The 13,075-nt window shown below is 34.8% G+C and overlaps 1 protein-coding gene across 5 annotated transcripts in view; it reads left to right on the top strand.

The window, feature by feature from the left end:
- LOC129938670 (putative uncharacterized protein DDB_G0271606) overlaps positions 1-13,075 on the top strand; it is a 435,371-nt gene that overhangs the window by 373,021 nt on the left and 49,275 nt on the right. The window lies entirely within an intron of this gene.

Here is a 13,075-nt window from a genome sequence, read left to right on the forward strand (position 1 = left end):
AAAAATAGACAGATACTAAATAATATTTCAATATGATGATGGTCAACCTCGAAGCAATATATTTAATTGCAGGTGCAATAAACACTCAAAACGATGGTTATTTATTAATTAAATGCTCTGCACACATGATGCGCCATGTCTGTTTTATACCGCATATGAAGCAGATACATATTTCAAAACCTCCTATGTACTCTAAACCCTCCTTTTTTAGAACAGCAAATAGGGTTCGATACATATTGATGCGAGTTAGCCAAATTTCTATGCGATATTTTCGTCTTTTTTTCTTCTAACAAATTGTTGGTTTTTTTTCTGTATATGAACGTATTTTGAAATAGAAAATAAATATAAAAGAAATTATAATCTATATTTGAAAACAGAGCATATTCAAATATAGACAACAAGCGCATCGTATAGAAATTTTTGAGTGCTTTGCAAATTAATGAAGTGCAGTTTTATAAGGGGGGATTTTTTTGTTCGTGTATCTTCTAATTCCTAACAATGATGGTTTTTATTTTTTAGTTGAAGAAGAACAAAAATAAACTCAAAATTTTATTCAGACTGTGGAAATATTTTTGAATGGTTGATTGCACACAATTTTGTTTTAGTTGAATACAAACTCAATAACTTCATCGATAATTTCGTTCGTTCGATTATTTATTGAGGATGAGCGAAAAATATTCATGAAGCTTTTAGATTTTGTTTTTGAAAGAAGATTAAGATAAATTTAAAAAGTTTTTTGTTTATATTCTATGTGATAATTGTTAATACAAAATATCTTATTTTCAACAAGGAGTCATAGATACACGCGTTAATATTTCACTTTAACATTTATACCCATTTGATTGGTAGAAAAGTCAGAAATCGCATCGATTTTGAATTTCTGACTTGACTAAAAAAACACAAATTTTAATTGTGTGAACGGTTTTCCTTAAGGAATTTAGTATATACCCTAAAAAGTACATCGAATATCGAATTCCTTTAATTACTTTGATAATTTTTCATTTTCATTGGAAAGATTCACAGATATAAAAATGCTCAAACAATTATAATACAATTTTTCTTCACATTCAATAAAATAAAAAATACGTATACGCCCAAGTGTACTTTTATGCAACTGCTTTCATTTCATGGTCTTAATGCTAAGGATTATCACATCAAATATTTGTACTTAAGAACCAGGGTTTTTTTGTCAAAGAGGATTTGCCCTGAAATGTCCAAATGATCGCAGGACAATTCTGGACCCGTGTTTTGTTGTAAAATCTATTAATAGTATAGTCGGATTTTACACGAATAACAAACTCAATATCCGTAGTATAATAAATACTACCGATAAAAATTAAAGAAGAATCTTACTACGGATGGGTTTTTGACATTTAAACGAGTCTCGAATGGATTTTATGTGATTTCGCTCTAAAATGTTGGTACGATTGATATTGCATTTGTTTCTCGATGGGTGTGTTCGGTGAGTAGTTGTGCATTTGGAATCATGTGTTTTCCATTGGGAAAAAAAATCAATCTGTTACTGTTGATATCATTTAGTTTTGTCCATACAGGTTTTTCTTCACAAATGTTGACTCGACTCCGATCCCCATCCGGAATCGGGGCGCATCAAGCTCATTTCAACTTGAATTAGATATATAAAGAATTAAGGCGAGCTTGAAGCTCGCTCCAACACCGCATGTCAATGTAGTAGTCTACGAACAAACTCCTTCTTGAAGTTTTTATTTTATGTCAAATCGTTTGGCTTAAACTGAAATCGACTATCACATTAAACACACATGTTTTCTTCATTTCTATCAAAAATCAGCTTACACGATTTCACCCCTGGTCTGAATTTCACTATTTTTTTTGGAATTTTTTGATAAATTATTCTGGCAAACATTCAATTGTATCAACTTTTAAATATAAGAACCGGACTACTGCGTATCGTTTTTTTGGCAATTACTCATGGAATACCAAAAAAACACGGCTATTGTGAATAGTCCGCTACTTGATTAGCTGTCAGTTATGAGTTTCTCATCTTTTGACATTTGACAAGTAAAGAAAACTTCACCATTACTAAGAATTGGACGAAACACGCTTTAAACATTGTTTAAATTCACTAAAATAATAGTGAAGTTTTCGAGTTCACAGCCCACACAGTTAAAGTTTTGAAAGACTCTCTTAGCAGACAATACTGAGTTGAATAATAGAGATCTTAACAATCAAAATCATGAACGTCAATTCTAGCTAGTCTGGATGCGGAGGGTTGATAGCCTATGCAGGCGACGTTTCTATAGCAGTTTCAGGAAAGCATCTACATCAGACTAATATTTTGGGCTGTTCAGTTTGGACTGGGTCTTAACCCACACAAAACCGATTTGGTCTTATAACAAAATTCCATTTTCCAACACTCCCTATATTAAAGGAATCCAATTAAAATTCTCAGACGAGGCTAAATACCTGGGTCTTGTCTTAGATAAAAAACTAAATTGGAAACGCAACGTGCAGAAAAGAGTCAAAAAAGCTCTCGCAAAAAAGCTACTGGTAATAAATGGGGCTTACAACCCTGAATCACGTATTGGCTATACACATCGGTAGTCAGACCGATTTTAATGTAAAATCCAACTTTGAGCTTGCCTATGTATAAGCGGATAGATTCGCACTACCTCATCTGCGGCACTGGACACCTTACTCTACCTAAAACCTCTTGACATATTAAGCAAACAAATAGCAGAAAAGCTCTGTCGCAGTGGACTAGCAACAACATTGGCCACTTCTTAATTCTTGCGTATTTAGAATCAATTCCAAAGCACGCAGACTAGCCCATCCCCCAACTGCAATTCGACAGAAACTTCCAGATTTCTATACTTTCAAGATATTTTTGGGAGGATAGGACATTCTTAGGACGTTCTTAGAGGATTTGTCAATCCAATTTTACACAGATGGGTTAAAAACAAAAGAAGAGGTTGGAGGAGGTGTGTACTCCGAACGACTGAAATTAAGTCTCTCATTCCGACATTGTAGCGTGTTTCAGGAGGAACTTTTGGCGATAAAGGAAGTCGTGATATCAACATCTGATATATGTACCTTCTCAGATAGTCAGGTCGCTATCAAATCTAGGGACTCTGTCTCTCCAAACTCTATAACAGTCCATACTGTCGATCATCTCTAATGGAGATGGCACAACAGTTTAATATTAACCTTTGCTAGGTGCCGGGCCATAGAGACATTCCAGGTAACTGGCCAACACTGGATCTAAAACGTTTAAGGTGCTTGCTATCTCTAAGCAGATAGCATATAAGCTCGATAATAGGTGTCATAACCGGGCACTGTCTAGTATAGAAAAGCACACCACGAGACTAGCCGTATTCTCACATGACTTTTGCAAAAGATGTATGGACGAGGAAGAGGAAGAAACGGTTCTTCACCTTGTCTGCACATGTCCTGTTCTGGCTCGAAAACGCAAGAATTACCTAGGAGAATTCTTCTTTAACGATCCTAATCATATCAGCATAATCAGCCTCTCTCGTTTCGTAAGGGACTCAAGCTGGTTCCATTGTGCTAAGGAGGAAGTCTGAAGATTCATGTGGTATCACAACGGGCCATTAAACTGGCCTAAGTTTGTCCGTTTCGATCTTGGACAGCCACTATAACCTAACCTACCTAACGTCAATTGCAATTTTACAAGAAAAGCTTTCAGATCGTGATATTTTTCGAAGAATTAATGAACTTATGATTAAATACCTTTAGACTTTTTTTTCTTTGAGCCAAGTAAAATAAAAACCCAATGTGGAAGAAAAAAAACTCTGCTTGTCCAAATTCTTAGAAGTTACTCTTTATTGTGTTCACATAGAGAAATATCGGCGATGTTCTGCGGATTTTCGACAGCGTAATATCGGCAGTTCTGTTTATTAACGGTTTCATTCAAATAAAAATACGCCTCATCGCTAATCATTAGGATCTCACGTAGAATTTCTTTGCTGGCTAACTTCGTCATTTGCTTGGCAAACTGTAACCTCGCCGCATAATCGGTCGGTAAGAGTTCTTGTGTGATAAGAATCTTGTATGGATAAAAGTGCATTGCTTTCAACATCCTGTTGAAAGATCGACGAGAAATTTTCAGCGCTTGGGAATGTTTTACGGCCGAAAGGAGAGGACTGTTCTGTAAAGCACTCCTAACGCGACCAACGTTTTCTGGTGTACGCACCGTGATCGGACGCCTGGTTGGTTTTTTTTATCAGCCCGGGCCGTTTCCCGAAAGTTTTTAACTCATAGCTTAACCCTATTCCGCGACGCGACCGGATCAAGAGGATTTAATTCGTATTTTTTACGAAATTCACGAATAACAGCTATATAGGAATTTGTAATGAAAAATCGCTCGCAAACGAACGCACGCTGCTGAGCAGTCCACTTCTCCATGTTAACACTGAACAACTAAATAAAAAATAAACCTTCAACCGTCTACTTTCCGTTCTCGCAGCCACGAATATCTCGCGTCTCGGTAGGGCGGAGCCAGGGGTCCTTAAAATGTGGCAGGTTTTTATACCCCCGCCTGTATTTTGCTGAACTATTTAGTTCTTAATTGTTTAACACGAATCAAACTACCTCACTTGCACTTCATAAGAAACATCAAAACACCATTTGCATTTTAGAAAGTGCTGTCAAACTTAATCATTTTTAAATCTTCTTGTGCGGTTTGAACACCAAAAAGATTTATTTAATCTAAACTAAAATAAACCTTCAGTGGAAACATAGAAAAACTTAATTCTCTTTCCTATTCCTGCAAAATAAGTCAAGTAAGTTCATTTTCATTAATGAAACTAAATAACAGTAACAGATTGATTTTTTCCCCCAATGGAAAGCACATGATTCCAAATGCATAACTACTCACCGAACACAGCCATCGAGATACGAATGCAATATCAATCGTACCAACATTTGAGAACGAAATCACATAAGATCCAATCAAGACTCGTATAAATGTCGAAACCCATCCGTAGTAAGATTCTACTATAACTTTAATCGGTAGTATTTATTATCCTACGGATATTGAGTTTGTTATTCGTGTAAAATCCTACTATACTATTTATAGAGTTTCCAAGAAAACACTGGTAGTGTGTCACAAAGACGAAGACTCCACCTTGGAGACTTTTTGAACGAAGGTATTCCCGACATCTATTATCTCAAACGTTTCATAGCTAGCTCAAAATGGTTCAACGAGTAATGTAGATCTTAAAATCCATGTGGTATCACAACGTTAATAGGCACCCTTACCTTACTATCAAACACTAAGATTTCAACAAGTGTCACTTAACCAACTTGACTTTGAGGAGGTCAGAAATTGAATTTAAAAGCTCGTTATTTTTGTAATACATTGAAAGTAATAATCAAATAGACAGTTCTTTAGTTTCCTCTGCCCACAGCCACGCCCACTTTTCTTATTTCTTCGTTTCTCACATTATTAGCTCCTATAAACGTAAGGATATGTAATGTTTCTGCAGAATTAAAGGTACATATTTCATAATTCGTGTGAAAAATTAGAATTTTTGATCTTGTTATCGGTATAATTATAATCACTGTTTTAAGCTTATTAAAAAAAAACATGGTCATAATGCCATTAACATACAAACTAAGGTACTTCCACATAATAACCCATATCAATTTACAAAACAAATCGCCTTTCAAAATGTATTTTTTTGTATTTTATTGTTTGTTTAAATGTTTAATTTTGTGTATACCTAACCTAAAATGTTTCACAATATCGCATTTCATGATTCATTGAATGCGTGTGCAGATGGAGTGATAAAACATAACATAAAACGCTATTTTACTAAAAGATACATTAAAAAAAAAAAACATCATAAAAATATGGAAAGGATATAAATCACAAAAAGCCGTTATTCAAAACTATGGACAGATACAATATATAAATAAATGCAACACATAAATAAATAACTCGTGCTAAATGCAAAGTCAACCGCGCGATACTACTTTACTTAATGCGATTATTAATAACAATTGAAGCAAACAATGTTCCTACTCATATATTTTAAACAAAACGACAGCAACGCATTTGACGTATGTAGGTGACGCAAGTGACGGAGGTGGTGCAACGCAAACAAATACTCAACTTTCATGCATCGCTATGCATATCTATTTGATTTATTTTATTTATAGATATATTTATTTTATTTTTCTATAAATGAGAAAATAAATGAAAAATAAAACATCAACAACATCATCATCATCAGAAACAGCAAAAGCAACAGAATTGTGAGTGATATCAATCATCGTCAACTGCAGCCGACATAAAAGGACAGTATGACATAAAATGTTTCAAAATGAAACAAAACATTTTTATTTTTCGATTCTTTTCCTGGGTCTGACTCTGAATTTAAAATAGGCATTGTATGCGGAAGTAGGCATTGGTTTAGTCGTCGCCATTTACCAGACCATCCAACCCATGGCCACCATCACCACACTTACCGGGCAGAGCCGCACCGCCGCGCCGCAGCGCCGAAGGGTGAAATATTCACAGAAAATATAAAAAACACACATTGCCCTTATTCCAAAATACCCCGACCCTAATAACACAGTCTGGTTTGGAAAAAGAAATCACTAAAACGACGTACTTAAAGCACAGTGTTTATGCGCTGCGAAAGCCTACAAGGCAAAGCGTCCTCATGCTGCCACCCATTTAAGCCGAAGCTACACCACGCCATCCACCGAGCCACAGTCCATAATACGACACAAAACAAATATTAAAATGCAGCTTTGCATGTCCAGTAATTTGTTGGTAATCGCACGCGTCGTCGTTCGGTCGACTGGAATGGGAATATGGCCGGCAGGCGGCGCACTCAATGGCGACATTACATTTATAACGTATGACTTTTAACTCCCATCACACACTACTCATAGTTTCATATGTTTTTTTTTCTGTTAGTTTCTGTTATGACTAACCCCCCTGTCAGACTTGTGCATGTTCCCTGAACGACCGGACTCTTTTAATTTTTCTTATGGTCTCCTTACACTTGCCTTAACTTTTTTATGAGTACTTTAAGGTTTGACTGTGTAAACGACCGAGATCACGTACATCTGACATTTTTATTGAAAACGACTAATTGCATGTACTAAGTATTTTTAATGTACACTTGAAGAAAAATTGTTGTTTTTTTTCTCTTATTTACATGATGAATAAATTAATTTTTATAATAAACAATTTGCATAACATTCAACTTGAGAATGATTCACAATAGAATTAATAATTTAATTTTGATGTGAAAGATAAAATCAGTAAAAACAAGTGAAATGATTTTGCAGTTGTCAGATTGACAGGCGGAAAGTGTTAAATTTGCGTAATTTAACAAGATCTATTTGAATATTCCTGACAATACTAATGCATATGTCAAAATTACTTAAGTTATCAGATTGTCACTTTTTATTAAATGTTGAGAGTTAAGGAACAAAAAAGAAGTTATATATGAAAAATCATTCAATTCGTGATTTTAAATTGGTAGCACTGGCATTTGACAGCTGTCTGCTTTCATATGAAGTGTCATAATAATGATTTTGACATTTACGTAATAGATCGCTTTGCAAACGAACAACATATTCAAATTATCAAAACTTACAATTATACATAGTGCTTCAACTTTATGCTCATTATGGCCGCCGCAATCGCTAACCTTGAGATAAATTTGAAGAAAGGGAAAACCTTATTGTTGTCTTAAGGTCTGTTCATAAATGTATAATCCCAATGCATATTGTAACGCTTTATACACCTTATATATGGCCGTCGTCGAATAAAGAACATGACTTAGCGTTTTTTGGTTAAAACAACGTTACTAAATACGGCATCAATTTTAAACCAAGGTCGAGCCCTTTTATTTCTAGGGCTACGCAAAAGTTATGTAATTCTAAATTCTTGATGCTTTATAAACCAACATTAAACAATTTATGACCGAGATTCCGCTCAAATGTTGTGCTTATTAAAACTGGATTAAAATTTACTCACAAAAATTGCATATTGTGAATCTTCCGGAAACGGCCATATTGTTTTTCACACTAAACGTCAAAATAAAAACTTCTAAATTATAAATTTTTGATGCTTTAAAAACCAAAACTAAACAATTTATGACCGAGAGCCCGCTCAAATTTTGTGCTTCTTAAAATTGGATACAAATTAACTTAAAACAATTGCATTCTGTGAATTTCCCAGAAACGGCCATATTGTTTTTCACGCTAAACGTCAAAATAAAAACTTCTAAATTATAAATTCTTGATGCTTTAAAAACAAACATTAAACAATTTATGACCGAGATTCCGCTCTAATGTAGTGCTTATTAAAATTGGATAAAAATAACTTACAAAAATTGCATATTGTGAATCTTCCGAAAACGGCCATATTGTTTTTCACACTAAATGTCAAAGTGTAAACTTTATGAAAAAATAAAATGTTCATCAAAAATGCATCGATGTGTGTATTTTGTTGTGATATACTTTCAAACTTAAATGAATGATTCTGCAGCTTAAGCAATTATAATCTTATGTCAAAAACCTAACGAAAGTTTTCTTATAAAATTTAGCTACACATATCTCAAAAATAATCAACTGAATTTATAAATTAAATTCTTACGAAATCCATTGGTTTGTGGTTATTAATTTATTTTTTCATTGGGCTGTCAAAGTTATCTAAGGGTCGAGTGATTCAAATCGATTCTACAAAACTTAACGAAACGCACTTGAATTGCATTTTTAGTTATGAATATTTGTTGTCTTTATCCATTCGTTTACTTTTTCGTAGATAAGTGAACTTTATGCAATTATAGTTAAGCTTTTATGTGTTAACGTCGAATAAGTATGGAAGAAAAACTATTGATGGTTATCAAACACCTGTCAAATTGAGTGACAGTTGCATGTTTGACGATCGCCATATTTATGTTGATTTGACTTTAATTTAGAAGGGTTACTAATGGGGTAAATCATGTTACTCAAAAAATTATTCAGAATTGTTATTCTTATTATAACTGGTGCAAACCTTCATACAAAGATCTTCAACCTTTCATCTATCATCTGACGTTTTAAAAACCACCAAACTTCAAAATTTGATCTACATATTTTTTCCACTGTATAATTCTTGATTTGATTTTATTTTTCGCCATCATAAGGAGTTCAAAAGAAAAACCTACTCACTGTCGCATTAAAACAACATAATTACTAAACCGTCTGATGTTTTATTATTCGCATTTGCAACTTCTTGCAAATTTCTGTCGCCAAAATTAGAACGCACCCACCAAACAGAAGCATTATACTCGTTTTTTATAAATGGACAATAAAAATGTTGATGCATTTACATTAAATCTACCTGTGTATACGTCTAATGTGTAATGGCGATGGCAATGGCGACTAAGCTATATAGAAACTTAATACCTCACACATAGTGCGCCCAAAGTCTCCAATTTTCCGGCCATATCAACGCTCTCACATCTCGTTAAACATCCACATTTCATAGGGAAAATTTGCATTTGCGTTGGTTAATTACGATCATACGTGTCGATTAAAATCGCATATATATATAAAAAAAAGTGGTGTTTAGTTTGGTTTTTATATGCGGCAGGCCTCTAACAACATTATACCGCCGACTGTGCAAGCAACGGACAATATAGTAATGTAGCGCAGGTACACGCTTAAAGTAGAAGAAAATAGAGGAGGTACACAAATATATAGAACGCTTAAACGCAATTTTCAAATCACCTTTTGTTTACAATCCAGAATAACGAAAAAAACAGTGGTGCCAAACTAGTTTTTATTCGTGATAAATTTGGGATGTTTAGCAAATTAAAAGCTTCGTTAAGTTTCGGTAGGGTTTTCTGGACTAGTAAATAAAAATCAAATTATCTTCAAAATTATCACTCAGATGTCAGGTGTTTTAAGTTTGAAGTAAAGTTGCTTGAGAATGGTCGATTTTACTTCAAACTTGAAACATCTGACATTTACTAAGAATAAATATCGACTCAAAAAATGTCTTTAAGACCGAAGGATTCTTAATGACAGGCAGTATCGCTTTTGCAGCTATGTGTCCACTAGTGATCACATTTTTTATCACACCGAACCGTTGAACAAATCTTCACATCGTTTTGGATAGAGTCTGGCATCAGGTTTTTTTTATCCCAAATGACTCCTTTCGGTTTCGAAAATTCCCTTCTTCATGGGATCATACATTTTTTAATAGAAGTTATGTTTAATGGATTCGAGTTTAAAATCCACAATTTAAATGTGGTGTGCCTCAGGGCTCCGTTTTGTCTCCTACACTCTTTCTCATTTCTCGAATCCAGGATCTAACTAAAGATGGAACAGTAAACTTTAGTATAAAAGGCTTTTCTTTATTATGACTCTGATTTTAGATATACTTTCATAAAACTTAAAATAATATAAACGTTTATTAATCTCCTTAAATCTGCATTAATAGATAGGACCGTTCGCTTATGTTGGCTAACAAGTTTTATCAACGGCTTTTAACTGCCCTATCAATGCCTTATCTTGTGTTTATGTTATAAATACTCTCTTGTCTGCAACTTCTAATTCAATTAATTGTTTTGCTAAAGATAGTACTCTAAGCTTTTGATATTCGTTTCCAGGCTCACGTCTTATCTTCGGATGCAAGTTCATCAAATTCTGACAGCATTCTTGTGGATGTTCTGACTTTCTACCCCATCAGTTTACCCTTGATTCCAACTTGCGTACTGTAAAGTGCAGATACTTGTTCTTTAGCCGTACAGCGCGAATGTGGAATGCTTTATCACGCTTTATGTCATTGCAATGTTCAAGACTTCAAAACTATTGTAGTTTTGAAATAGAAAAGACCCAGTTTTCTGCTTTGAAACAAAAAAATATATTTCTTTCTAAAACAAAACCATAATATCCCACTGTTCCACTAGTTGGTTGGTCGGTCGGTGCGGTAGTGCGACTTTTAAAATAATTCGGATACGGATGCAATATAACGAACGGTACAAATGGCAGATGTTTAGCTCGCTCCTACATATACAATATTTCAAGTCCCCATTTTGCAAAAGCAATTCCATACTTTGTGTACTTGGGCTCAGGGCCTGTGCCATGTGCCTGTGCCTCTGATGTGCTAGCTAGCTAACACGCAATCCTGTCGAAGATCCTTATCGGGTACGGTTTAATTGATTGCACTTTATTGAGCTTTACACAAGGTACAAATAAAGTGGCGAATTAATTTAGAGCGTGTATACACAAAAAGAAGAAGAAGAAGAATTTAGTTGGTTTGGTTTGGCGGTAAAAGCAGCGGCAGCGGTAAAGACAACATTGACGGCGGCGGCAACGGGTGGCACATGGCACAGAGCACATAACATGAGTAAAACTTCAGGTGGAGTAGTAGACGAGACGTATAGTTGTACAGGAGGAGGTTTGATTAGTGTTGTCCTGCCTCCTGGTCGCATTGATAGGGATAAGAAGGTAAAACATTCCGTCTATACGAACAAACGAACCTACCTGCTGAGATGTTAGGCAGGGATAACGCTAACACGTTTGTGTTGCCAATTGAAAACTTTCTCTTCTCTAGGTTTTTCGACGAATCTAATTGAAACAGCAAGCATTGCACAGCGCCACGCCACACCACGCCAACAACGCCATGCCACGCTAACTCTACGCCATGCCATGCCATTCCATTCCACACACCACACCACATACCGCACAACATCAAGCCACGTCTCCAATTCCTTTTATATCAAAAGTGTATGATGATGATGATGTTGTTTTTGTTGGTGTTCTTTTTGTTGTTGTTTTTTGGACGGAAAGGACGAGGATATTTTTCACTTCCGATTTATCCTTCCACCACCAGGAGCACTACCATCGCCATCGTCGTCGTCACCGTTGCCGTCACTCTCCTCTGTTGTGCTCTCTGCTTGTTGTAAATTAATTTCCGTTCCATCCAAGTGTTAAGTTTTCTCTCGCTTCGTTTAATTGTCCTTATTTCCGGTTTTCTGGTTTTTGGGTTATTGTACTTAGGAGTTAGCTGCCTACCTATATTTATCCCCCCCCCCACCTTTTTAGTTTTGGGTTGTTCTATGAAAGAGGAAAAAATGAATTAAGTGCTTTATCTATAAATTAGGAACGGAAGTTCTAGGCCTTTTTATTTTTTAGTTGTTTATTTTGAAAATAGTTTTGATGACAAAAATAAAAGGGAATATCCTCGTGTCCTTAAATTCTTTAGGGAGACAAACAATTAGGCAGGTACAAAATTGTGTTGTCTATTTCCAAACAAGGCGGGTTGTTATCAAATTTAAAGCATTTAATTTGATGATAAATCCAGAATTATTTAAGGGAGCGCATACTACTACCAGAGTCGTTTTTAACTTCAAATTTTTATTTACTTTTTAAAAAAATATGTCTTTCTGTCAAAAGAAAAATTAAAGGTGCGGATGTACACCTTCGTACGGCTCCACTTCTGATTTTGTATTTCCTTACAGTTTAACGCTAGAAATTCAAATTCAAAATAATGTATTGACAGCAACTACTTTCCGGAAGTGTTCTTTTTACTCAGAGCCAATCAAAATCTAAACTATATGTCAATTGCCTGAATATAAGTGACCGGTGGCGTGAAGCACAATTTCCTAAAGGGGCTATACCATAAAATCCATCCGTTGACAATGACGTACGAGATGGATTTGGATGACACAATTGATACGTTGCGTTGTTTTTGACAGCTTAATTCAGATAATGTACTTCAATTACTAGGTCTGTTTAATTTCTGGAATCCAGTGCGTATTGAGAAATTTCAAAGCGTTCTATAGAAGTGATGAAATCTTTACGTTTGGCGTTTGCTAGGTTTAAAAGAAAAACTGAACAACTGTCAGAATTGACGCCATAAAACTGTCAAAATAATTTACCAAAAGAAGAAATATTGTTGTTTGTTTTTTCTTTTTCTTCAACTGTGTATAATTTGACAAAAAAAAACACTTTATTCGATTAGAAGGCAACAAAGATTGTCATAAAGAAAGATACACAACTCTAAATGAAAAAAGATTGTTAAGCTCATAAATAAAACACACTTAAAACTGGTAACAACTAA

This window comes from Eupeodes corollae, chromosome 1, assembly GCF_945859685.1.
Source record: "Eupeodes corollae chromosome 1, idEupCoro1.1, whole genome shotgun sequence".
NCBI classification, from domain to species: domain Eukaryota; kingdom Metazoa; phylum Arthropoda; class Insecta; order Diptera; family Syrphidae; genus Eupeodes; species Eupeodes corollae.